The sequence below is a fragment of the Bos indicus genome, chromosome X (genome assembly GCF_029378745.1).
Source record: "Bos indicus isolate NIAB-ARS_2022 breed Sahiwal x Tharparkar chromosome X, NIAB-ARS_B.indTharparkar_mat_pri_1.0, whole genome shotgun sequence".
Classification (NCBI taxonomy): domain Eukaryota; kingdom Metazoa; phylum Chordata; class Mammalia; order Artiodactyla; family Bovidae; genus Bos; species Bos indicus.
The window spans coordinates 68,614,569-68,638,722 of NC_091789.1; the positions used below are offsets into that span (position 1 = coordinate 68,614,569).

The 24,154-nt window shown below is 38.0% G+C and overlaps 1 protein-coding gene across 1 annotated transcript in view; it reads left to right on the forward strand.

The window, feature by feature from the left end:
• The first annotated feature begins 263 nt into the window (after window positions 1-263).
• The window catches only part of HTR2C (5-hydroxytryptamine receptor 2C), a 349,694-nt gene continuing 325,803 nt past the window's right edge, over window positions 264-24,154 (forward strand). Inside the window, exon 1 of the mRNA XM_070783916.1 lies at window positions 264-815. The gene's annotated coding sequence lies outside the window, so the exon portion shown is untranslated. The remainder of the gene's footprint in view (window positions 816-24,154) is intronic.

Sequence of the window (24,154 nt, forward strand, 5' to 3'; positions counted from 1 at the left end):
CACCTCCCCCACCACCACCCCCACCACCACCTCCCCCACCACCACCACCTCCCCCACCACCACCACCTCCCCCACCACCACCACCCCCACCACCACGGAGTCTCGCGCCCCCTGCCAGCAGGCTCCAGTTGCACTAATAGACGGGTCCAAACAAGCCGGGGGCAGTGGAACGCTGAACGTTGATTGGCCACTCTTGGCTCCACCCCTCATCCCTCATCTAGCCCAAGAGCGCTGTGCAGTTTCACCAGCGCTGGGTAGGCGCTCTGGTGCTCACCGAGGACGCTCCACTCCTCGGGTGCACCGATCTTTCTGATCCTGTCTTTGGAGCAGCTAGATTGGCAGCCTTGGCTGCTCCATCGGCCTGCCTGCTCCTAAACTGCGATTGCATATGAACTTTTCTTACCTATTCTTGCACAACGTTGTCGTCGGAGTCGTCGAGATCATCGTGGTGCTCGCTTGATGGCCTTCGTCCGTTTAGAATAGTGTAGTTAGTTAGGGGCCACCAAAGAAGAAAGAAGACGCGAATAGTGCAGAGATGCTGGAGGTGGTCAGTTACTATGCTAGAATAAGATAGGGGAACAGGAGAAGCCAAACCTATCCGGGGGGCGCACGGTGGCCCGGAGGAGGTCGACTTGCCGGCTCTTGCTATCGCGCCGAGCTCCCTCCGTCCTTCTCTCTGCCGAGGCGCGAGATTGCGGCGCGCAGCGCAGCGCACTGACTGCCTCGGGCTCCGCTGGGCGATTGCAGCCGAGTCCGTTTCTCGTCTAGCTGCCGCCGCGGCGACCGCTGCCTTGCCTTCCTCCCGGACGCTTGTGGTAAGTTGGAGCCCTGGGCGTCATTGCTAGCCAAGACCCTAACGGTTTAGGCGGGGGATGGGGTGGGGAGCGGGGACAGGTCCCGGATGGTTGCAGCTTGCAGGACCGCACTGACCCGGGCGGGAGGTGAGGGGCGCGCGGGGGGTGTGGGGGGGAGGGGCTTGAAGGGACTCGGAATATGCAGATGGCCGAGAGACTAGGGTCCCTGGGCAGAGAGGGGCTTAGGTTTCACAGGAGGGGCGCCAGAGTGTCAAAGGAGGTTGAGAAGGGTGGGGGTTCGGGGGCGCTCGATATGGGAAAGCGCTGGGCGGAGGCGCCGGTCTCACAAACGAGGCGCCTGGGAAGCCGAGAAGTAACTGAAGGTGGGCGGGGGGTCTCAAGAAGTCAGGTGGGAGGGAGGAGAGAACGAGAGAGAGACTGAACGCGGGTGTCTCTGGGTAAAGGTTCAGGCTGCGGAAGGTGCAGCTGAATTGAGGGTATGGTCTACGTTTTTAAGAAATCATATTGGGCAAGTGGGAGGGGGCTCAAGGGTTGGGATAGTGGGAGCGGAGGTGGGGTGAAGGATCCTCTATTAAGTTCTCATTGAAAACCGACTCTAATTTTCGGAGAGTCTCAGTGAACACCGATAACTCAGGGGAGATAAACACTGCGGATCTGTGTCTTGGTGTAACAGCTGTTGGCTGAATTTGAACAGCGCTGCTGATGGTCACGTAAGTTTAAGAGGAGAATGTAAGGGCATACAGCGAGCCATTTTATTAGCTTACCTAAGTCACTTGGTGACAGTTTTATATTTTGAAAAGGATTGCCGAGAAGTCTCCAGGGCTCCTTAGTATTCCGTATTCCGGTTCCTTTATTCGGTTTAACCTGACGAGCAATCTTAACAGCGTACCTTGGAATTGCTAAACAGAACAGGTTGCCATTCCTGATGCCACATAAAGTTCGTCATTGCAAAACGTGTCTGTGTGTCTATTCCTTTTTTTTAATTTTTTAAATTATTATTATTATTATTTTACTTTACAATATTGTATTGGTTTTGCCCGGGCCCTTTGCTTTTTGCTTCCTTTTGAGTAATATGCGACCTGAGGTGACAAACATTTTGTGTTGTGTCTGAGAGCCCTTTAAAGCGACGGTGCTCCCCCACTCAAATTCAGCGGGTGACATTCGGTACTTAGAGAATATCTGATTTGGTCAAGAATCACTGCCGGTACTGCGCAGCTTCTTCATTAATATTACCATCACAAGTCCCAGCCATGGAAACATCGGATTGCGGAGCCCCTAAGTTGCATATACCCCTCACCACATACCTTTTAAGCAGGCTAATGGAAGGAAAACCTTGCTCTAGGGGGAAAAAAGCATTGAGCTAAAGTGACTGGAGTTAGGGAACGTGCTGTGCAGTATGTAGGTAACCTCTGAGTTCCCCAGTTTGCAGACATCTGTGACCTCACACATACACGGGTGCAAAGGACATCTCTGTTCTGGAGTTTACGTTTATTGATACATAGCAGCCATTCTGACAATCAAAATATGAACACAGTAGAAATCAAGTGTTTCTGTAGTTGACTACATATGTGCAGACACAATGAAAAAGGCCAACTGACATGGCCCACAGGGGGAAAAAATGATTACCATGATCATTGCATTTCTTTTGCAGTATTTAAGTCACACTGAATACCATCCTTTCGGAAAAGTAGAATTTATTTGCATCCTGATGCCTTGATCTTTAAGAGTCATCTACGTCTCTCCCAAGGAAGGGGGGCAACTACATAATTTTTCTATATTTTGGGGAGACAGGTTATAGAATATTTAACTATACTTTTCAGTCCCTAAATATGTTCTTCTGGTCTTTGGGAAGGAAATAAAATATTTCTTTATTTCGTCCACATTATTTTTTTTTCCCCCTAATAGCTTTTATCATCTAGAGCAACAAGCCCAATGCAAGCCCTGACATTTAGAAGGTGGATAAGGTTTGTGAGTGAAATGTCAAGGTAGGATACGGGATGCTTAAGCCAACACTGACAGTGTTTTTCTATCTGCATAATCTAGAGGTGTTTATTAACCTTTCCCATGCTTTCTTGAGAAGTCTATATCTAGAGTTGTCATGGATGATGGTGATGAGTTTTTCAGATAATAACATGAGGGGCTTTGATGTAGTATGAATTCATGGGAAGATGGGTGAGAACTGCATTTTTGCAAACCTACAGGATACTAGGCATGGAGTGAAGAGCATTACATATATACCTTATTTCGCATGGTCTTCATAGCAAACCTATGAAGAGGAAGATACTCCTATTTTATTAGTACCATTGGATTTTTCCCTTTTATTTCTCAAGGTATTCTTGTAGATTAATTTATGACAGCAGAATAAGAATCCTTTCTTTGTGCTTTCAAGGTTATGTGAGAAGTACAGGTTTATTTCTTTAGCAATAGAAATAAAATATAAAAAAACTAGCATCTTTGATATAATGCTGGGCTAATCTATTAAGTTGGCTTAAGCAGCATTGACATCTCACCCATAGAGGTTTTATAGATGATAGATTTCTTCTTTGGAAAGTAAACTTTAAAATCATGTTAGATTTGAAGGAATATCACTACTATTTGAAACTTAATTATTTAGAAATATTTCTGCATTTACTGGTAGATAAATAAATCTCAATAATAACCTGAAGTCTGCATCAAACCCCAATTGTTTTACTATTCCACTTATGTCCTTCAAGTAAACCTTATTACTCTACAGTTAAAGGAAACACACGAAACAAAATTTGAGTGAAAGATTACCAGTAACCAATATTAAGTGTCCTCAGCTACTCTTATTAAATTGTTCAAGGCGTGAGATCAAACAAGGTGACTGTTATGGAGTCCATTAGCAAATAAGCCCCAAGTTATAATGGCTACAGAAGCTCCAGACTGTTTGGCCCATATCATGAAATAATTTCTCACTACCTTCCCTTTCTAGCAGTTTGGTACTTCACAAAATGAGACAATATGGTACTTGTATTGAGATTACTTTAGTGATATAACAGAGAAAATAATAAATTTTGTCCCACTAATGGTATGGATAGCCATAAGCAAACTAAGAAAACTTAACCATAAGTTCGGGTTAATAACATATTAATTACTAACTCCATGTGTGAAACACATGGATATTAAGCAGTTTTAAAATTATTGCACACAGCCATGTTTTTTTTACTATTATTGTCATAGTTCCAAGATACTTGTTAAATTTTATCTATAACTTGTATACTATTTAATTCCAGAAACTGCCAATAACCAGATTAGTGTTCCATCAATCAATCATTCTGTCTCTGCCTTTCTTCAAACTATTTTAAAGCTTCCTTGTATACTCAGAACATTGCTGCAGAATAGCCTAGTAATCACCATTTTTTGACAAATAACACTGACCTCAACCAAGAGGTTAAGCTGCACCATCAGTCAGTCAGTTACCAGCAAATTTAATACTCTTGCTCACATGCTACAATTCTTTAGTCACTTCTGAAGTCAATACACAAATGATATAGTGAAATCAGGATTTCAAATAAGATGTACATGAGCTGGAGTCTTAATTACATTTTGTCTCCCTGTATCCAACATCTCTACTTCACCCTATATATTCCGTCCTCCCTTCAGCTGTGGTTAAGACTGTGCCATGTGCAGTTTATGAAGATATTGCTTATTATGACATTGTACATGTAGTTGGCACATAATAAAGTTAACCTTGCTAATTAAGGTTAACCTTCCTTGATAGCCAGTTGGTAAAGAATCTGCCTGTAATTCAGGAGACTGCGGTTTGATTCCTGGGTCAGGAAGATCTGCTGGAGAAGACATAGGCTACCCACTCCAGTATTCTTGGGTTTTCATGGTGGCTCAGCTGGTAAAGAATCCACATGAAATGCGGGAGACCTGGGTTCAATTCCTGAATTGGGAAGATCCCCTGGAGAAGGGAAAGGCTGCCCACTCCAGTATTCTGACCTGGAAAATTCAATGGACAATATAGTCCATGGGGTCACAAAGAGTCAGACACGACTGAGTGACTTTCACTTTATTCATAGATGAGCACATATATGGTCTAATTTGAAAAGCACTAGAAAGGCCTGTGGACTCCCAAACTAGTGGCCTTCATGTTGTTCCACAGTGCTTGAAATTCTACATTCAGGAATTTCCTTTATTAATCTTATTCATTGTCTCTTAATAAAAGTATCCACTTAAACGGGTGGTCATGGTGGAGAGATCTGACAGAATGTGGTCCACTGGAGAAGGGAATCACAAACCACTTCAGTATTCTTGCCTTGAGAACCCCATGAACAGTATGAAAAGACAAAATGATAGAATACTGAAAAAGAATTCCCCAGGTCAGTAGGTGCCCAATATGCTACTGGAGATCAGTGGAGAAATAACTTCAGAAAGAATGAAGGGATGGAGCCAAAGCAAAAACAATACCCAGCTGTGGATGTGACTGGTGACAGAAGCAAGGTCCGATGCTATAAAGAGCAATATTGCATAGGAACCTGGAATGAATTAAGGCAAATTGGAAGTAGTCAAACAGGAGATGGCAAGAATGACCGTTGACATTATAGGAATCAGTGAACTAAAATGGACTGGAATGGGTGAATTTAACTCAGATGATCATTATATCTACTACTGTGGGCAGGAATCCCTCAGAAGAAATGGAGTAGCCATCATGGTCAACAAAAGAGTCCAAAATGCAATACTTGGATGCAATCTCAAAGATGACAGAATGATCTCTGTTTGTTTCCAAGGCAAACCATTCAATATCAGAGTAATCCAAGTCTATGCCCCAACCAGTAATGCTGAAGAAGCTGAAGTTGAATGGTTCTATGAAGACCTCCAAGACCTTTTAGAACTAACACCCAAAAAAGATGTCCTTTTCATTATAGGGGACTGGAATGCAAAAGTAGGAAGTCAAGAAACACCTGGAGTAACAGGCAAATTTGGCCTTGGAATACAGAATGAAGCAGGGCAAAAGCTAATAGAGTTTTGCCAAGAGAATGCACTGGTCCTAGCAAACACCCTCTTCCAACAGCACAAGAGAAGACTCTACACATGGACATCACCAGATGGTCAACACAGAAATCAGATTGATTATATTCTTTGCAGCCAAACATGGAGAAGCTCTATACAGTCAGCAAAAACAAGACTGGGAGCTGACTGTTGCTCAGAACATGAACTCCTTATTGCCAAATTCAGACTTAAATTGAAGAAAGTAGGGGAAACCACTAGATGATTCAGGTATGACCTAAATCAAATTCTTTATGATTATACAGTGGAAGTGAGAAATAGATTTAAGGGACTAGATCTGATAGACAGAGTGCCTGATGAACTATGGACAGAGGTTCGTGACATTGTACAGGAGACAAGGATCAAGACCATCTCCATGGAAAAGAAATGCAAAAAAGCAAAATGGCTGTCTGGGGAGGCCTTACAAATAGCTGTGAAAAGAAGAGAAGCAAAGAGCAAAAGAGAAAAGGAAAGACATAAGCATCTGAATGCAGTGTTCCAAAGAATAGCAAGGAGAGATAAGAAAGCCTTCCTCACCAATCAATGCAAATAAATAGAGGAAAACAACAGAATGGGAAAGACTAGAGATCTCTTCAAGAAAATTAGAGACACCAAGGGAACATTTCATGCAAAGATGGGCTCAATAAAGGACAGAAATGGTATGGACCTAACAGAAGCAGAAGATATTAAGAAGATGTGGCAAGAATACACAGAAGAACTGTACAAAAAAGATCTTCATGACGAAGATAATCACGATGGTGTGATCACTCACCTGGCGCCAGACACCCTGGAATGTGAAGTCAAGTGGGCCTTAGAAAGCATCACTATGAACAAAGCTACTGGAGGTGATGGAATTCCAGTTGAGCTATTTCGAATCATCAAAGATGATGCTGTGAAAGTGCTGCACTCAATATGCCAGCAAATTTGGAAAACTCAGCAGTGGCAATGGCACCCCACTCCAGCACTCTTGCCTGGAAAATCCAATGGATGGAGGAGCCTGGAAGGCTACATTCCATGGGGTCGCTGAGGGTCGGACATGACTGAGCGACTTCACTTTCACTTTCATGCATTGGAGAAGGAAATGGCAACCCACTCCAGTGTTCTTGCCTGGAGAATCCCAGGGATGGGGGCGCCTGGTGGGCTGCCATCTATGGGGTCACACAGAGTCGGACACAACTGAAGTGACTTAGCAGTAGCAGCAGCAGTGGCCACAGGACTGGAAAAGGTCAGTTTTCATTCCAATCCCAAAGAAAGGCAATGCCAAAGAATGCTCAAACTATTGCACAATTGCACTCATCTCACATGCTAGTAAAGTAATGCTCAAAGTTCTCCAAGCCAGGCCTCAGCAATACGTGAACCGTGAACTTCCAGATGTTCAAGCTGGTTTTAGAGAAGGCAGAGGAACCAGATATCAAACCGCCAACATCTGCTGGATCATGAAAAAAAGCAAGAGCATTCCTGAAAAACATCTATTTTTGCTTTATTGACTATGCCAAAGCCTTTGACTGTGTGGATCACAATAAACTGTGGAAAATTCTGAAAGAGATGGGAATACCAGACCACCTGACCTGCCTCTTGAGAAACTTATATGCAGGTCAGGAAGCAACAGTTAGAACTGTTCGATACACGATACTAGATGCTTGGGGCTAGTGCACTGGGACGACCCAGAGGGATGGTATGGGGAGGGAGGAGGGAGGAGGGTTCAGGATGGGGAACACATGTATACCTGTGGCAGATTCGTATTGATATTTGGCAAAACTAATACAATTATGTAAAGTTTAAAAATAAAATAAAAAAAAAATAAAAACAGTAAAAAAAAAAAAAAGAACTGGACATGGAACAACAGACTGGTTCCAAATAGGAAAAGGAGTACGTCAAGGCTGTATATTGTCACCCTGCTTATTTAACTTATATGCAGAGTACGTCATGCAGAGAAGGCAATGGCACCCCACTCCAGTACTCTTGCCTGGAAAATCCCATTGACGGAGGAGCCTGGTAGGCTGCAGTCCATGGTCTCGCTGCAGTCGGACACGACTGAGTGACTTCACTTTCACTTTTCACTTTCATGCATTGGAGAAGGAAATGGCAACCCACTCCTATGTTCTTGCCTGGAGAATCCCAGGGATGGGGGAGCCTGCTTGGCTGACGTCTGTGTGGTCGCACAGAGTCGGACACGACTGAAGTGACTTAGCAGCAGGAGCAGCAGAGTACATCATGAGAAATGCTGGGCTGGAAGAAGCACAGGCTGAAATCAAGATTGCCAGGAGAAATATCAATAATCTCAGATATGCAGATGACACCACCCTTATGGCAGAAAGTGAAGAGGAACTAAAAAACCTCTTGATGAAGTGAAAGAGGAGAGTGAAAAAGTTGGCTTAAAGCTCAACATTCAGAAAACAAAGATCATGGCATCTGGTCCCATCACTTCATGGGAAATAGATGGGGAAACTGTGGAAACAGTGTCAGACTTTATTTTGGGGGGCTCCAAAATCACTGCAGATTGTGATTGCAACCATGAAATTAAAAGACGCTTGCTCCTTGAAAGGAAAGTTATGACCAACCTAGATAGCATATTCAAAAGCAGAGACATTACTTTGCCAACAAAGGTCCATCTAGTTAAGGCTATCGTTTCTCCAGTGGTCATGTGTGGATGTGAAATTTGGACTGTGAAGAATGCTGAGTGCCAAAGAATTGATGCTTTTGAACTGTGGTGTTGGAGAAGACTCTTGAGAGTCCTTTGGAATGCAAGGAGATCCAACCAGTCCATTCTAAAAGAGATCAGTCCTGGGTGTTCTTTGGAAGGAGTGATGCTAAAGCTGAAACTCCAAACCTGTGGCCACCTCATGCGAAGAGTTGACTCATTGGAAAAGACTCTGATGGTGGGAGGGATTGGGGGCAGGAGGAGAAGGGGACGACAAAGGATGAGATGGCTGGATGGCATCACCAACTTGATGGACATGAGTTTGGGAGAACTCTTGGATTTTGTGATGGACAGGGTGGCCTGGTGTGCTGCAGTTCATGGGGTCACAAAGAGTTGGACACGACTGAGTGACTGAACTGAACTGATTCACTTAAAAGGGTATCCTTTTATCATAACCAAGCATAAATTTATTGACAGCTATCAGAAAGACTTTAGAACTGCATTGTCCAATACAACAGCCACCAGCCACATGTGGCTATTTACGAACAATACTGGAGTGGGTAGCCTATCCCTTCCCCAGCAGATCTTCCCCATCCAGGAATCAAACTGGGGTCTTCTGCATTGCAGGCGGATTCTTTACCAACTGAACTATCAGGGAAGCCCTCAATATAAATTTAGACTAATTTAATTGAAAAAAGTTATAAATTCAGTCCCTTAGTCTCATAGACCACATTTCAGCTACTCAACAGCCACATGTGGCTTCAGTTCAGTTCAGTTCAGTCACTCAGTCATATCTGATTCTTTGTGACCCCATGAAGTGCAGCATGCCAGGCCTCCCTGTCCATCACCAACTCCTGGAGTTTATCCAAACTCAAGTCCATTGAGCTGGTGATACCATCCAGCCATCTCATCTTCTGCCGTCCCTTTCTCCTCCTGCCCTCAATCTTTACCAGCATCAGGGTCTTTCCAAATGAGTCAGCTCTTTCAATCAGGTGACCAAGGTATTGGAGTTTCACCTTCAACATCAGTCCTTCCAATGAACACATGTGGGTAGTGACTACCTATTGGACACTCAGATATAGACCATATCCATCATTGCAGAAAATTATTTTTGTCAGCAATGTACTAGAAAGTAGGGACCCTTAGCTTTTTCACAGAATACTTCCTCTATGTAGACTCCTTGCTTTAAACAAAACCTGGATTTCTCCTACTTGGATTACTCCTATGGAAGTCTTCCTACTTCCTGACAGATCTCTCAAATGAATGTAAATTAATTCTTATCCTCAACCTCCCCCAACTTCATTAATCTTATAACCCCTCCACATGTAAAGACTTAAAATCATGGTGAAACTCTCCTAGTTCCATATTTTTTTTAACCTCCAAAACACTAGGACATGTCACTTTCACTCTTATTTAAACAATATTTTATTGAAATATATACCATTCCCACATTTCTTTCTTGTCTCTGTTGTGTACACCTTCATGGAGATTTTTTTGGATCTGGCTCTTTCTTACCATTCGTTTTTAATCTTTACATCCTCTGGAGACCAGTATCTATGAAGATTGCCAGATAACAGCCGAATCTCATAATTCCTTGACCTCTTATTTCCCATGGTCCTCAGCTTCATACCCATGGCTACACCTGAAAAACATCAATTTCTAAAATTTTAAGTTAAAAATACTACCCTCAGATCGTGACATTCAGGCCTCACCCTGCCCCCACTTCTGTTTCTCTTGTACCGGCTCTTCAGCCTCATCAAGTCTTCCTGGGCCCTTCCAAAATTTCTTAGTTATAATGCCCTCTCTTAGCTCCACTTCATTTTCTTCCTAGTCAGTCCTGTGTTTCTCATCACGACCCAGTATGCACCCCTCATTGCCATTTCATTGTCCTCACCTTTTGCCTCCACTATATTGAGTTAATCTATCCTATTTTCTACTCTGATTGTGACCATTAACGGAGAAAACTAAGATAACTACACATTTACAGTCATTAAAATAACCAAGCTTTCCTCTGACTCATTTTTCTATTAAATACTCTTATGACCCTGTTCCCTATCCCATCTCCAGCCATACTCCTCTATCAGAGTTTCTTTTGGCACATGGGAAGCTGTTGAGGTAGTCAGCAATAACCAATTCATCTACCCTAAATTCTTAAACATGTTTCTTATTATTCAAGTCTAAGTGACTTTAAGAGGAAGAGATCATCTGGTGGAGAGCAAAGGCGGGTACATTTCTGACATAAGGAGTGAGCAATAGAGAAAGCAGAGCATGCAGAGTTTGTTCAAGGTGCCTTGGGGACAGCCTGTACAAGGTGATGAGCCAAGCCTAGAAGGAATGAAGGTGAGTAGTGAATGTGACCATCCAAAGAAAATGAAGCAGCTTGAGATTGGGAGTGAGGAACAAAGGGTGAGCATTCAGAGTTAACCAGAATTATTGGCAGGGTATGAAGGTAGACTCAATATATAATTTTTAAAAATCAAAATTAAACACCATTGAGACCAAAGACAATGTCAACTAATGTCTAGAAAATAACAGGGTTCTAAAAATTGACCAGGACTCTATCTTTTCTTTTTTTAATATATAAAATAAGATTATTGTCTTTAAAATAATTGGTAGATGCCTATCAGTAAATGTCACAGTGTTTAAATCTTTTTATACATGTATTTTAAATTCACATCTCTCTCATTTTATCTCAGTAATCAAGATTGAGTATTTTCAGGTATGACTTTATAGAATCAAGATAGGAAGACTTGCCCAAGTTAGCAAGTAGTCATTCTTCACAAAACAGGTATAAATAATGATAATAATAACTGTTAATTATTGAAAGCTACTATGTACACACATTTCTAAGAGATTTACATGTATTACTCATATGTCTCACAACTACCCCATGAAAAGGTACTACTAATATCTGCAGTTTGCAGGTGGGGGAACTGAGGCACCACTGAGGTTAAATAATCTACTCAAACTAATTGAGACCAAAATCAAGCTTAAAACAAGGCAGGTTTGATGCCAGTTACCATGTTGTTAAGCAGTAAACTCTACTCCTCTGTTTAGGAATTAATTAGTTTTTTTTTCTTCCCCCCTACTGTAGTCACTAGTGTTTGGTAGAACAGATTTGCATATGAAGATGAGGATATTATTACTGACAGTGCCCATTAATCATTCATGTGCTACTTGGCAAGGTGAAGATAGGCATGTAACAGTTTGTCTGGAAATGCAACTACCAATACAAAAGTAGAGCAAACGAGAAAGAACTGTTAATGCCAGGGGACACAAGGATAGGAAGCCTGAGTGAAGTTCAGTGGAGTTGTAGACATCACTTTAAGAGTGAAATGAAATCAGAGACATAGTGCTATTATATACAGAGGATAAGTGCAAAGGGTTAGGTGTCACTATAGTGAGTTGGACATACACTCAATATCAGAGCAAAGCCATTAAAATTTGATCATTTATCTAAAGTTGCCTACCTGGAATTGAAATAGGAAAATTTGAAGTCCTAGAGGTCAGAGACCAGAGTGACAGATGGGTCATTAAAAATCATTTATTGTATTTCAGAGATATTTGAAAGGTTTTATGACCCCATTTCCCATGTATTACCTTTTCACACTGGCATCCAGAGAAATAATGTGATAACTCTGACTTAAAACATAGGTATTATAAACAGTAATAGTCAGATTTTTTAGTTTACTGATCTGAGCCCAGGTAGAAAGACTGTATCAGAGTACAATATTTCAACTAAAGTTAATGTAAGGTAGACAGAATATTGGAGAAGGAAATGGCAACCCACTCCAGTGTTCTTGCCTGAAGAATCCCAGGGATGGGGGAGCCTCATGGGCTTCTGTCTATGGGGTCACAAAATTTCTGTATACTTAAAGGGTTTTTTCTTTCACAAGTTGTTTTTACTACTTCCATTTATTGCTACTGCCGCTGCTGTTAAGTCGCTTCAGTCGTGTCCGACTCTGTACGACCCCATAGATGGCAGCCCACCAGGCTTCCCCGTCCCTGGGATTCTCCAGGCAAGAACACTGGAGTGGGTTGCCATTTCCTTCTCCAGTGCATGAAAGTGAAAAGTGAAAGTGAAGTCGCTCAGTCGTGTCCGACTGTAGCGACCCCATGGGCTGCAGCCCACCAGGCTCCTCCGTCCATGGGATTTTCCAGGCAAAAGTACTGGAGTGGGGACTTCCATTTATTACTTAAATTTTAATGACATAAAGCCTGATTTGTGAGTATTTATTACTAGAAATACTGAAGTCAGACTGGAGAAGTCCAGTACTGTGATATGAGCCTCCCTTCTCAAATGCATCTAAGTTCTACCTGGTCTTCAAGATCTGGCTCAAGCCCTCACCTCTTGCCTGAATCTTTTGCCCACTTATATGGCAAACTCCTTGCCTATAGTAAGTAATCAATTAATGTATCTTGACTGATATGTTGCCATATATGATATCTATGTCTCTATCTATATATGTCTATGTAATCTCTGAGGAATATATGTTTCAATGGTTAAAGCAAAAGTGAAAGAAGATAAAGGAAGAACTAAAGTAGAATATTTAGTATACCTGCATAATAGTATTTAACAACTCAAGGCATCTAAAAGAATAACAGGTTTCTGTGAAATGATTACAGACAATCTCTCTGAACGTGCTTTAGATCAATTAATAAATTATAAATCTTCTTAAACTAGCTAGCTAAAGCTTAGTCCTATCATGTACAGGCTTATTTTTCCATTTCACAGGAAAATATACCATGTTTTATATATATATATATATATATATATATATATATATATATCTGTGTATATGTGTATATGGGCTTCCCTTGTGGCTCAGCTGGTAAAGAATCTGCCTGCAACATGGGAGACCTTAGTTTGATCCCTGGGTTGGCAAAATCCCCTGGAGAAGGGAACAGCTACCTAGTCCAGTATTCTGGCCTGGAGAATGTGTGTGTGTGTGTGTGTGTGTGTGTGTGTGTGTGTGTATGTATATGTCCATATATATGGACATATACATGTATATATGTCATATATTGTAACAGAGAGACACCGCATTCTATTGGCTACATACATATCTGGTGAAGATGTGCTCAATGTTTAGGAATATTTCCACATTCTGGCTATAGAATCCCCTTGTTATTTAGCCTTTAATTAGCAACTTCAAAGGTGTAGATTCACTCCACAATATGGCTTGACGGCTTATAGAGAAGCAGAAACTTTAAAAATAACAATCCCCAAATGTCTTTGCAGCAAATAAATTTGTAACCAAGAGCTTTATTGCCTCACTTTTGTAATGTGATAGGAATTTAGAGGTTATTATTAATGAATTGCTTTGATAAAGTCATTACTCTGTCAGGGTTTTTTTCATCTTAGATTAGAAAAAAATAGTTAAAATTAATTTAATGCTTTGTGGCTTGCTCTAGCATTTTTTGATTAGTCACTGATTCTCAAACAGTAATAGGCCCATATCCTGTATTATGTAATGTCAATCTGAATGAGATTCAGAGAGAAGTTGATGACATTATTTTTGGTGGAAGTAAAACAGGAATATGGGACCTTGCCAACAAATATTTTTTAACCAAATTTTAAGAATCTAAATGATCTGGTTTCTCAATAGACATTTCTCTAGTTCTTTCATCACACTTCCATACCTATTTTTTTTAATCACTATGCAAATGGAAAAGAATTTATGATACATGGTAGAAGTATAAACCTTCAAACTACTCACTGATACAATGACTCCTTTTCCCCTTTTGGAAGATATCATTTTTAGGATAGTTACTTCCTTTAAAAAATTTTGTTTTTATTGTGGGGAAATACATATAACATAAAATTTATCATCTTAACCATTTTTGAGTGTAAAATCCAAGAATGTTAGATAAATTGACATTGTCATGCAACCATCACCACCATCTATCCCCGTAACTCTTTTCATCTTGTAACACAAACTCTATACCCATTCAACAATAACTCTGCATTCTCCCCTGACCGTAGCCTCTGGAAGCCAACATTCTACTTTCTCTCTGACACAATGACACTTGTTCTCCCAAGTTTTGAGTTAGTATGTCCTACCTCAACTTTTCCTGTTTCTACTGCCAAACCTCGATCAATTATCTAAATTTTTTGCAAGTAAATTTACAAAATTCACTATCAATGTTTATCTGCCAAATTAGTCAACTATAAGATGAAGGTAAGTTTAAAATCCTGTGAGCACTGTGGATTTTAGCAAGTCTTTGTTAAGGGCCTACTACATGCGCTACACTTTGTTGGAATGTTAGAAATATTATACAATACTTCCCCCCAAAAGCTAATAGTTCTATCATAGAGAAAAGACAATTTCATGTAATTATAAAACTCTTCAATTCATGGTACAGGTTTTATTGATTTCTCTCTTTCCTACCCTCCCATTTAGGATGAATGAGGAAAACAATGGGTCAGTCACTTATTCTACTTGGGTCTCAGTTTTTACAACCATAAAATGAGAGAGTTGATAGGTAGTCTTTCTGTAAGGGTCCTTCAAACTAATTTCTTTGTTACAAACAGGAAGACAGAAACTACTGAAATTAAATGACTGATATTCCTAATGTTATACATCTAGAGACACAAATTGTATGAATATATAATCAAGGAAAAGAATATGGAGAAAACTCCCACAAATTTTGCCACTGTAATGAAAATAGAATTTAAAAGTTAAAAACATTGAAAACCTTAGAAGATAGTATATTGTTGTTTAAGTAATTTGATTTTTTTTACCTTAGATTAATACCATTTTCAGAAGAGCTGACCAATACAATATTGTAAAGTAATTAACCTCCAATTAAAATAAATAAATTTATATTAAAAAAAAGAAGAGCTGACAAATTTTCATGTCCACAGTGGATATTCTGAGTGTCTTGATTCAGAGTGAAGCAATAGGATAAAATAAAAGTACACAAATTTCTGCAACATAATATGGAATACATTTATGGCAACACTTATATTGTTAGATATTTTTTAAAAGACCCCCTCCTCCAAAATTATGTTGCTTTCACATGATAAGTGAAATACTGCTTGTTTTTTCTGCACTGAAGTCATTCTTGGATCACCTCTCTTCATCTTATTTTCAATTAAATTCATCAATATAGCTTCTGAATAATTTTTGGAAAATGTTGGTCAAATGTGTCCATTTTTTTTTTCATTCCCATTGTGATTATAGAATTACATGGCCAGTGCTTTAAATTTCACCTCAGACAACTTCCCAATTCCATGTTTGAACTCTGCGGGCTCCCCACTTCCACTACAATGGCACAAAATAATGTTGCCCAACTCCAGATTCCAGAGTAGCTGTCAACTGCTAAGATGAAATAGACTATAAGGTGGGTCATGAAGTGATGATCTCCAAGGCAATGGGTAACATTGGAAAATGACTGCAAATAGTCTCATGGTTCATTAAGAGAAAACCATACTGTCTTATTATCAAGGTGAGGGGGTGGGGGGTAGATGAATATACTATGTAGACTACAAAGCCAAGAAGCAATGCTTAAAATTCAAATGTTATGATTTTGTATCTGTATTATAAAAAGACTCCTGGCCATATAAAAAAGCATCTAGGTTGACCCCCACATACATAAGAGTACTAGAATTTGAATTTCAAAATTTTTTTTCTCATTTACGTTGTGATTTTCTTCATGTAATTTATTCTGTTTGGAGTTCACTAACTTCTTCTTTTTTTATTTTATTTTATTTTTAACTTTACAATATTGTATTGGTTTTGCCATACATCAAAATGAATCTGCCACAGGTATATACGTGTTCCCCATCCTGAACCCTCCTCCCTCCTCCCTCCCCATATCATCCCCCCGGGTCATCCCAGTGCACCAGCCCCAAGCATCCAGTATCGTACATCGAACCTGGACTGGCGACTCGTTTCATATATGATATTGTACATGTTTCAATGCCATTCTCCCAAATCATCCCACCCTCTCCTTCTCCCACAGAGTCCAAAAGACTGTTCTATACATCAAGAGAATAGACACTATTGTTTACACCACTAAATACACTGGACTGCACTTTGTTGTTCATATTTGGATTTTGGCTTTCAGGATCTCCTATGTGCCAGGCATGGTGTTTAAAGTTTTATATGTATCATCTCACTTTTTAATTTGAGTTGTGTCTTTCCCATTGGATTATGAATTCACATAGGACAAAGATTATATATTATTCATGTTTATACCCCTAACCCACTACCCTCTGCATACATCATTACACAGTGTGGGTTTTATCAATATATATTTGCTGAATAATTAACATATAAAAGCACATGAGCACTGTGGGAAAAGATTTTATGGTGTAAATTTAGAATTAAATAACCTGGATTCTAGTCTTTTATGAGTGTCTATGTTCTCATCTGTTAAAAAAGTAAATCTTATGAAAATGCTAATGGCTTTTTAGTTCTAAAAATACATTTCAAATAGTAATGCTCAGTTAGTGACTGAGCGACTTCACTTTCACTTTTCACTTTCATGAATTGGAGAAGGAAATGGCAACCCACTCCAGTGTTCTTGCCTGGAGAATCCCAGGGACGGGGGAGCCTGGTGGGCTGCCGTCTATGGGGTCACACAGAGTTGGACACGACTGAAATGACTTAGCAGCAGCAGCAGCTGATTTTTACAGCCCATAAAATAATGGTCATAAGGAACCTTTATACAAGCTAAAGCTTGTCCCTCATTTCAGGTTTTAAGCTTGTCCTTTCCACTCATTCATTCCAATGTCCTACATTTGAAAAGATTTATATTATTTAAAAATTCTAAATGAGTGAAAATCTTTCTGTCTTTTATTACATAAAATAAATTTAAGAGATCACTGGTTATCAATAACAAATTACACATAATGATTTTTTGATGTTTTAAGATAGACTGTGTACAGTTAGAAACCCTCTACAAGTGAAGTTATTTAATGATTTGATAGGATGGATAATACCCTGCCATGTCTGCAGAAACCATGGTTATATTTTGTAGTTATTCTAACAGATCATAAACTAACTTCTTCAGGCTACAGAAATTATGCTAAAGAATAATTATCATTGATTTATTTTCTCAAAAGATTCTCTAATAAGATTTCTATGTAATCTTGAATGGTGAATCATAACATGATAACTATTTTACTTTTTGAGGGAGTTAAGTTGTAAAACATTTTTTTTTAATTTAAAAATGCTTAATAGATATACAAAGTGGAAAAAGAAGTAAAGGTCAAGTGGATCAAAATGCTTCAGCAAAAGTCTTTTCAATATGAAAGTAATGCAGAAATACAAACTATTCCAGTGATATATATTGTCAACCTTTAAACATCAATAACTCTTTTACCCATAGGAAGGAAGAAAATTAGAGATATTTATGTTTCATAGTTTAAAACTTTCCATTATTTTAACTCTTATAGCTATGTTTCAGGAAGAATAAATACACATCACATGCAGAGAACTCAAAATTTATTGATAACACCACATAGTTGCTAAGACAGGTACATTTTAAAAAATTCAACTGAAATATCTATGTTATATTCTTTTATCACTTTTTAAATTTTTTCTTTTTAATTTTCTTATTTGCTACTATAGATTTTTTAGCCTAAGAGCTACTCTTTCATTCTCCTTTCCCTCCTTTCTTCTCTCTCATTATTTATCTTACTTTCTAACATAAGCTATATATATATATATATATAGCAGAAGTGTTTATAATGTCACTGAACATCCTTATTATTAACTATTTTTCTTACCTTAATAAAATTTACATTTATAGAGGTTTAAATAAATAAAATTTATATTTATAGAGGTTTACCATTTTAAAATATCTTTATCCATTTTCTCATTTCATTTTAAACATAACTGGGAGTTAGGGCTTCCCAGGTGGCTCAGTGGTAAAGAATCTGCCTGCCAATGCAGGATCCACAGGAGATGCAGGTTTGATCCCTGGGTTGGGAAGATCCTCTGGAGGAGGAAATGTCAACCCACTCCAGTATTCTTGTCTGGAAAATTCCATGGACAGAGGAGCCTGGCAGACTACAGACAGGACTATGCAACTGAGCATGTATGCATAACAGAGTTAGTGAGAGCCAATATTATTATATTGATTATACAAATGAGAAAACTAGTGATAAGAAATGTTAAACCACTCATTCAAGATCACAGAATTAGATGTATAGCCAGGATTCGAATAAATCCATGCTTTGTTATTCAAAATTGTAGTCTATTTCTAGTATAAAGCTAGTGATAAGAAAGGTTAAACCACTCATTCAAGATCACAGAATTAGATATATAGCCAGGATTCAAATAAATCCATGCTTTGTTATTCAAAATTTTAGTCTATTTCCAGTAAACCCCCTTCCCATCACACCATGGACATTTACTTCCAGAGAAATTTAGGTGTTCAGAAATAAATGGTACAAATATGAGAGAGAGAAGGAAATTGTATTATTCTGGGATAATTAAAAAACATATGACAAATGTTTATTTTTCTACAGAGGAGCAGACATTCATTTGCATATGGTCAAGGTTTAAATAAATATAGGCTGATTGATGAGCAACATGACTTTGATAAAAACTTAAAAAAAATCCAAATCTCTTCCCGCAGAATAAATTGTAAGGCTAGCTGTCCAGTTGTACTTTAGCCAAGGATGGTTTCTTGAAAGTCAGTCAATCCCTCTTTGATTTCCTCTTTCAATATTGCAATAGAGTATTTCAACCTATGTCTTTTTCCTTATTTTATAACCACTAGCCCTGACACTATTCAAATTTCCTGTGATAACCAGAGCCCTAATAACAGAAAATACTTTGTATGGTTGAAATAGCATTAAATACAAGTATTGGGAAAGGCTTTTTTTTTTTTTCAGAAGAAAATTCTGATAAATTAAAGTATAAAGTGGTCCTATTAGTTCTCAAATAAAATTTGATAGACTATTGAATTATTTTACTCCAAAGTCAGTTTTCAGTGGATAATTTTTCATGGGGAGTTCATTAATATCTTGCTGAATATCAACATTGTCAATGCTTAGTTTATGATTGAGCTTCCTAATTAAAAATTATCTCATTCCTTTAATATATTCTAAGATTTAATTGGACACATAAGTTATTACTTTATAAAGTACTTCCAAAGAAAAGAAAATTAATGGATAGATATTCATCTGGAGGTCTTTTATTGTACTTTATATAATCCTTTTCCCTTGTATCAAAACCTATCTTTTATAAGGAGTATTCAGCTTACTTTGTATTTACAACTCCTGAGTCTTTGAAGGTGACCCCAGATAGCAAGAAGGAACAAAGGAAGGGTCATTTATGATTTGTTCATGACTTCTCCTTGTATTTTACTTTGATCTCTAATTACATCCCCCTGAAAAATATCTAATTCATTTATTACCATCTTTAATGAATCAAAAGTTATACAATTTGGTATATAATAATTTCAAAAGAATTATTCAAACTTTTGTCCTCAGCCAGGTTTCAGTCTGTGGCACTGGAGCCTATTCCAGATCTAGCTGAGCAACCACGTAGATTTTTATCATCATCACTAAAAAAGTATTTTTTGAAGCTTAATTATGCCTGACATTATAAAAACATGGCAGAGAATATAGTATTTATTTTTAGAGACACAAAACTGTCAAGCCAGTATTTAATGAACATTTCTTGTGTGCTATCATTCCTACCATAGGACTTACATTTTATTTGATAAGATAAAATATATAGACATGCAACAAAAATTGAGACATTATATAATGAAGTACTAAATTATGTGCCATATGCAAATGAAGGAAGAGAAACAATTAATGGCATCTTATTGTACGACAGGAACTGAACTGGAGCCCAAGGGTAAGCAGGGTTTGAATTGACACAGAGGAAGGGAAACCATCCAAGGGGTGGGACATTCATGTTACATACATAATGTGAGAAAAGTCAGTTAGGGACTAGGTACTGATTTAAGTATATTTAAATTAATGGTGAGACATATACCATCAGATGATGGTGGATCTTTGGATAGCTGAAAATATAATATTTGATTTCTGGAGACAGGTCAAACCTGGAGGTAAAGGAATTTAGAGCCTCATATCAGTCTGGTTTAGCTGAATGTAAAAACTTTCTAATAGAGAGACGGTTGTATAGGGAAAAGAACAAAGATCCAAATTTTAAGAATTGATTATTCAAAGCTCTGGAGAATATCTAAGGGTCATATTTATCACAGAATCTTCAAAATGAAACTCCTAGTTTTCCCCCAACTTTATTTATTCCTATATTTAGTGATTGTTAAGGTTCTGCTCTGTACAAGACATTTGACAGTACTCCAGGGCCTCCCAGAAGAGGAAACAATACTTACTTCTTATCTCCAGTAGTTTAGAGTCTAGTTAGAGCTCTAGTACATAAACTTTACATAAAGGATTTGGCAGGAAAAGGCCACTGTTAAATTAGAGAAATTTCAGGGAGGAATGTAGACAAAAAAGAGATTGCATGCTTAGTGGCTCACCTGTCTGACTCTATGCAACCCTTTGGACTGTAGCCCACCAGGCTCTTCTATCCATGGGAGTTTTCAGGCAATGCCGGAGTGGGTTGCCATTTCCTCCTCCAGGGGATCTTCCCAACCCAGGGACCAAATCCTTGTATCCTGTGTCTCCTGCATTGCAGGCAGATTCTTTACTTACTGAGTCATCATGGAAGCCCTAAAAAATAAATTATGTGAGATTAAAATTGTGATATAAAAACCCTTTGCTGGAGCCTATTATACAGAGTGAAGTAAGCCAGAAAGAAAAACACCAATACAGTATACTAACGCATATATATGGAATTTAGAAAGATGGTAACAATAACCCTGTATACGAGACAGCAAAAGAGACACTGATGTATAGAACAGTCTTTTGGACTCTGTGGGAGAGGGAGAGGGTGGGATGATTTGGGAGAATGGCATTGAAACATGTATAATATCAAATATGAAACGAGTTGCCAGTCCAGGTTCGATGCACGATACTGGATGCTTGGGGCTGGTGCACTGGGATGATCCAGAGGGATGGTACAGGGAAGGAGAAGGGAGGAGGGTTCAGGATGGGGAACACGTGTATACCTGTGGTGGATTCATGTTGATATATGGCAAAACCAATACAATATTGTAAAGTTAAAAAATAAAATAAAAGTTAAAAAAAAGAAAGAAAAAAAAAAAAAAAAAAAACCCTTTGCCCCAAAGCCTAAAGAAGGATATGAATTTGGATAAACTTTCTAAGGTGACTTTTTCACTATAACCTAAACATATAATGACCAAATCGCTTTTTTACTGACTCAATTTTTCAGACGGATAATATTTTTATAAAAAAAAAAATCTCCATGAGTCTGGAGTCATTCATGCTCAATCCTGTCACTCTTAATTTACTTAAAGAATGAGTCAGCAAACATGAGTTTATTAGTACTTCCTGTCTGTCCAGAAATGGGTTAGGCTAATCGAACAAGGCAAGTGAAAATAGTAAAATTCTTACACAGAGGAGTCATGTGAATCATTTGTTATTAGTAAGCCCTTAGATATCTGAGTTACACCTTGGCTTATCTTGTAAGAAAATAAATGATGAGCATTAGTTTATAATCCCAGGTAGAATCAATTGTCTGAATATCAAGTGACAGTTCTTGACATCAAAAGAGGTTTTATTAGATTATTTATGGAATTCGATCATTTTGATAATTAGATTATTTATGGAATTTGATAATTTTAGGAATGTTAGCAAAGTACTTTATAATTCCTAAATGCATGGATGAAATTATAAAAGCAATAATGCATTAAGTAGTAACCATTTTAATAAAGCAATAGAACAAAAGTATACCAATTGTACCAAATTTAATAATGTTTGTGTTTTAAAGATGAAAAAATTAAGGCCTTCGAGACGGTTCCTAACTTGTTCCAGGTCACACAGCTAATTACTGGCAAAGCTTACAAAGAGAACCCAAATCTACTAAATCTGAAATCAGGTTCTTTTCCACCATGGCCCACTGCTTCTTGAAGGCTATGTGGCATATTAAATGAACACCTTTAAAATTTTTACTACATTGTACTGTCCTTGGGAAGCGTGTCATGCTTAATAAATTCAGAATAAATAGAAAGTACATTTACATTCTTGGCTTCAATAATTTGAAAGTTAGTACAAGTATGTGAATACTTTAAAGATGATCACTTTTATTCTTACTGACATATAGGTAAAGATATTTCTGTCAGATATATATTCACAATGAGGGAAATAAACATGTAAAATACGAATAAGAGAAAATTTTTTGAGGTTTAAATTAGATGACTGACTAGTTGACAGGTCATGTGCACTTATTTATGCTAGCCATTTTTAATTTGTTGGAGCAACTGAAATCTGAAACACCTCAAGGCTGGATGCTTCCTTTCTATAAATTACATCTTTTAAAATGTACAAATGCAAGCATGAGTCACTATCTACAGAATTCCAGCTTTAATATATTATGTCATTTTATAAGAAAAAAAACCAGTGACCTTCATGGATTTCAAAGACAATCTGTGAACAACAGCTTAGGTGAAAGATGAAATCATAACATAAACAATCATGAGATCAATGGCATGATATAAAAGGTAAAAAAAACAATGACGTACATTTTATAGAATGAAGTCTGTTTAACTTCTGCGACCCTTTTTCTATTATTCACTTGCATGCGCACTTTGCAAATATTGGATTGATTTGAAACTGAACTGAAACATTCATGTATCTTGTAAGCAAATGTTAAATAGTTAACTTTCACTTAGATATGTACTAGAGGAAATGGTATCCAGAAGGAAAATGGATAGCTTAAGAAAATCCTCAATGATCAGTGGAATCAATTTTCTATTCATCCAACCTTGTGTCAGAATTTTAAACTATAGTATTACTTTAATTATTTATATTTACCATTCTATGTAGTAAATATAGAACAGAATCTTCCAGGTAGGAGGTGGTTCAGGGAAGAAATCATGGAAACCTCTAGTAATAAGAGGAGAGGAAAGGAAAGGAATTTTACATGTATTGAGCCCCCATCATATTCCAGTCAGTGCATTTGGCAGTCTGTATATCATCTTATGTAATTTTAACCACCACCATAATAAATAGGAAGTGGAGACATAGGAAGGCTAAGTCACATGCCCAAATACATAGTTAAACGGAGTAGAGTGGGGAACCAAAACTAAGACTGTCTGACTACAAAGGCTGTGTATGCTATTTTCATGGCACCTTGATTAACAGCCCTAAATTTTAAAAAGCTTCCCAAATACTCATGGAAAAAAGAGACTCTCAATATAACAATTACTTAGTCATGGAGAGATTCTCAGAGAACTAAATGGAAGACAATTCAGGAGATATTAGTCATATATTAACTTATACAAATCAAGAATGTATATATTGTCAACATCTCAGTTCATTTTTTAAAGGTGAGATAATAATCATTTACTAACAAAAATAAAGGTGGAAAAGTATGCAAAATGTTATCTAATGATAGCAATTGGCAATGAAATAGGAAAATGGAAGAAATTAATCATTTTTTAAAAGACTTTTTAAAAAGTCTTTAAAAATTACTTTTATAAAGTAATTTGTGTCAAGTTACTTAGAGACCTTTGTGACTAAGAGCATCTAGTATGTAAAGATTTGAACAGTTAAAGCTTTGGAAGATGGTGTTTTTTAATAAAGATTATTGTTATATTTGGACTGATT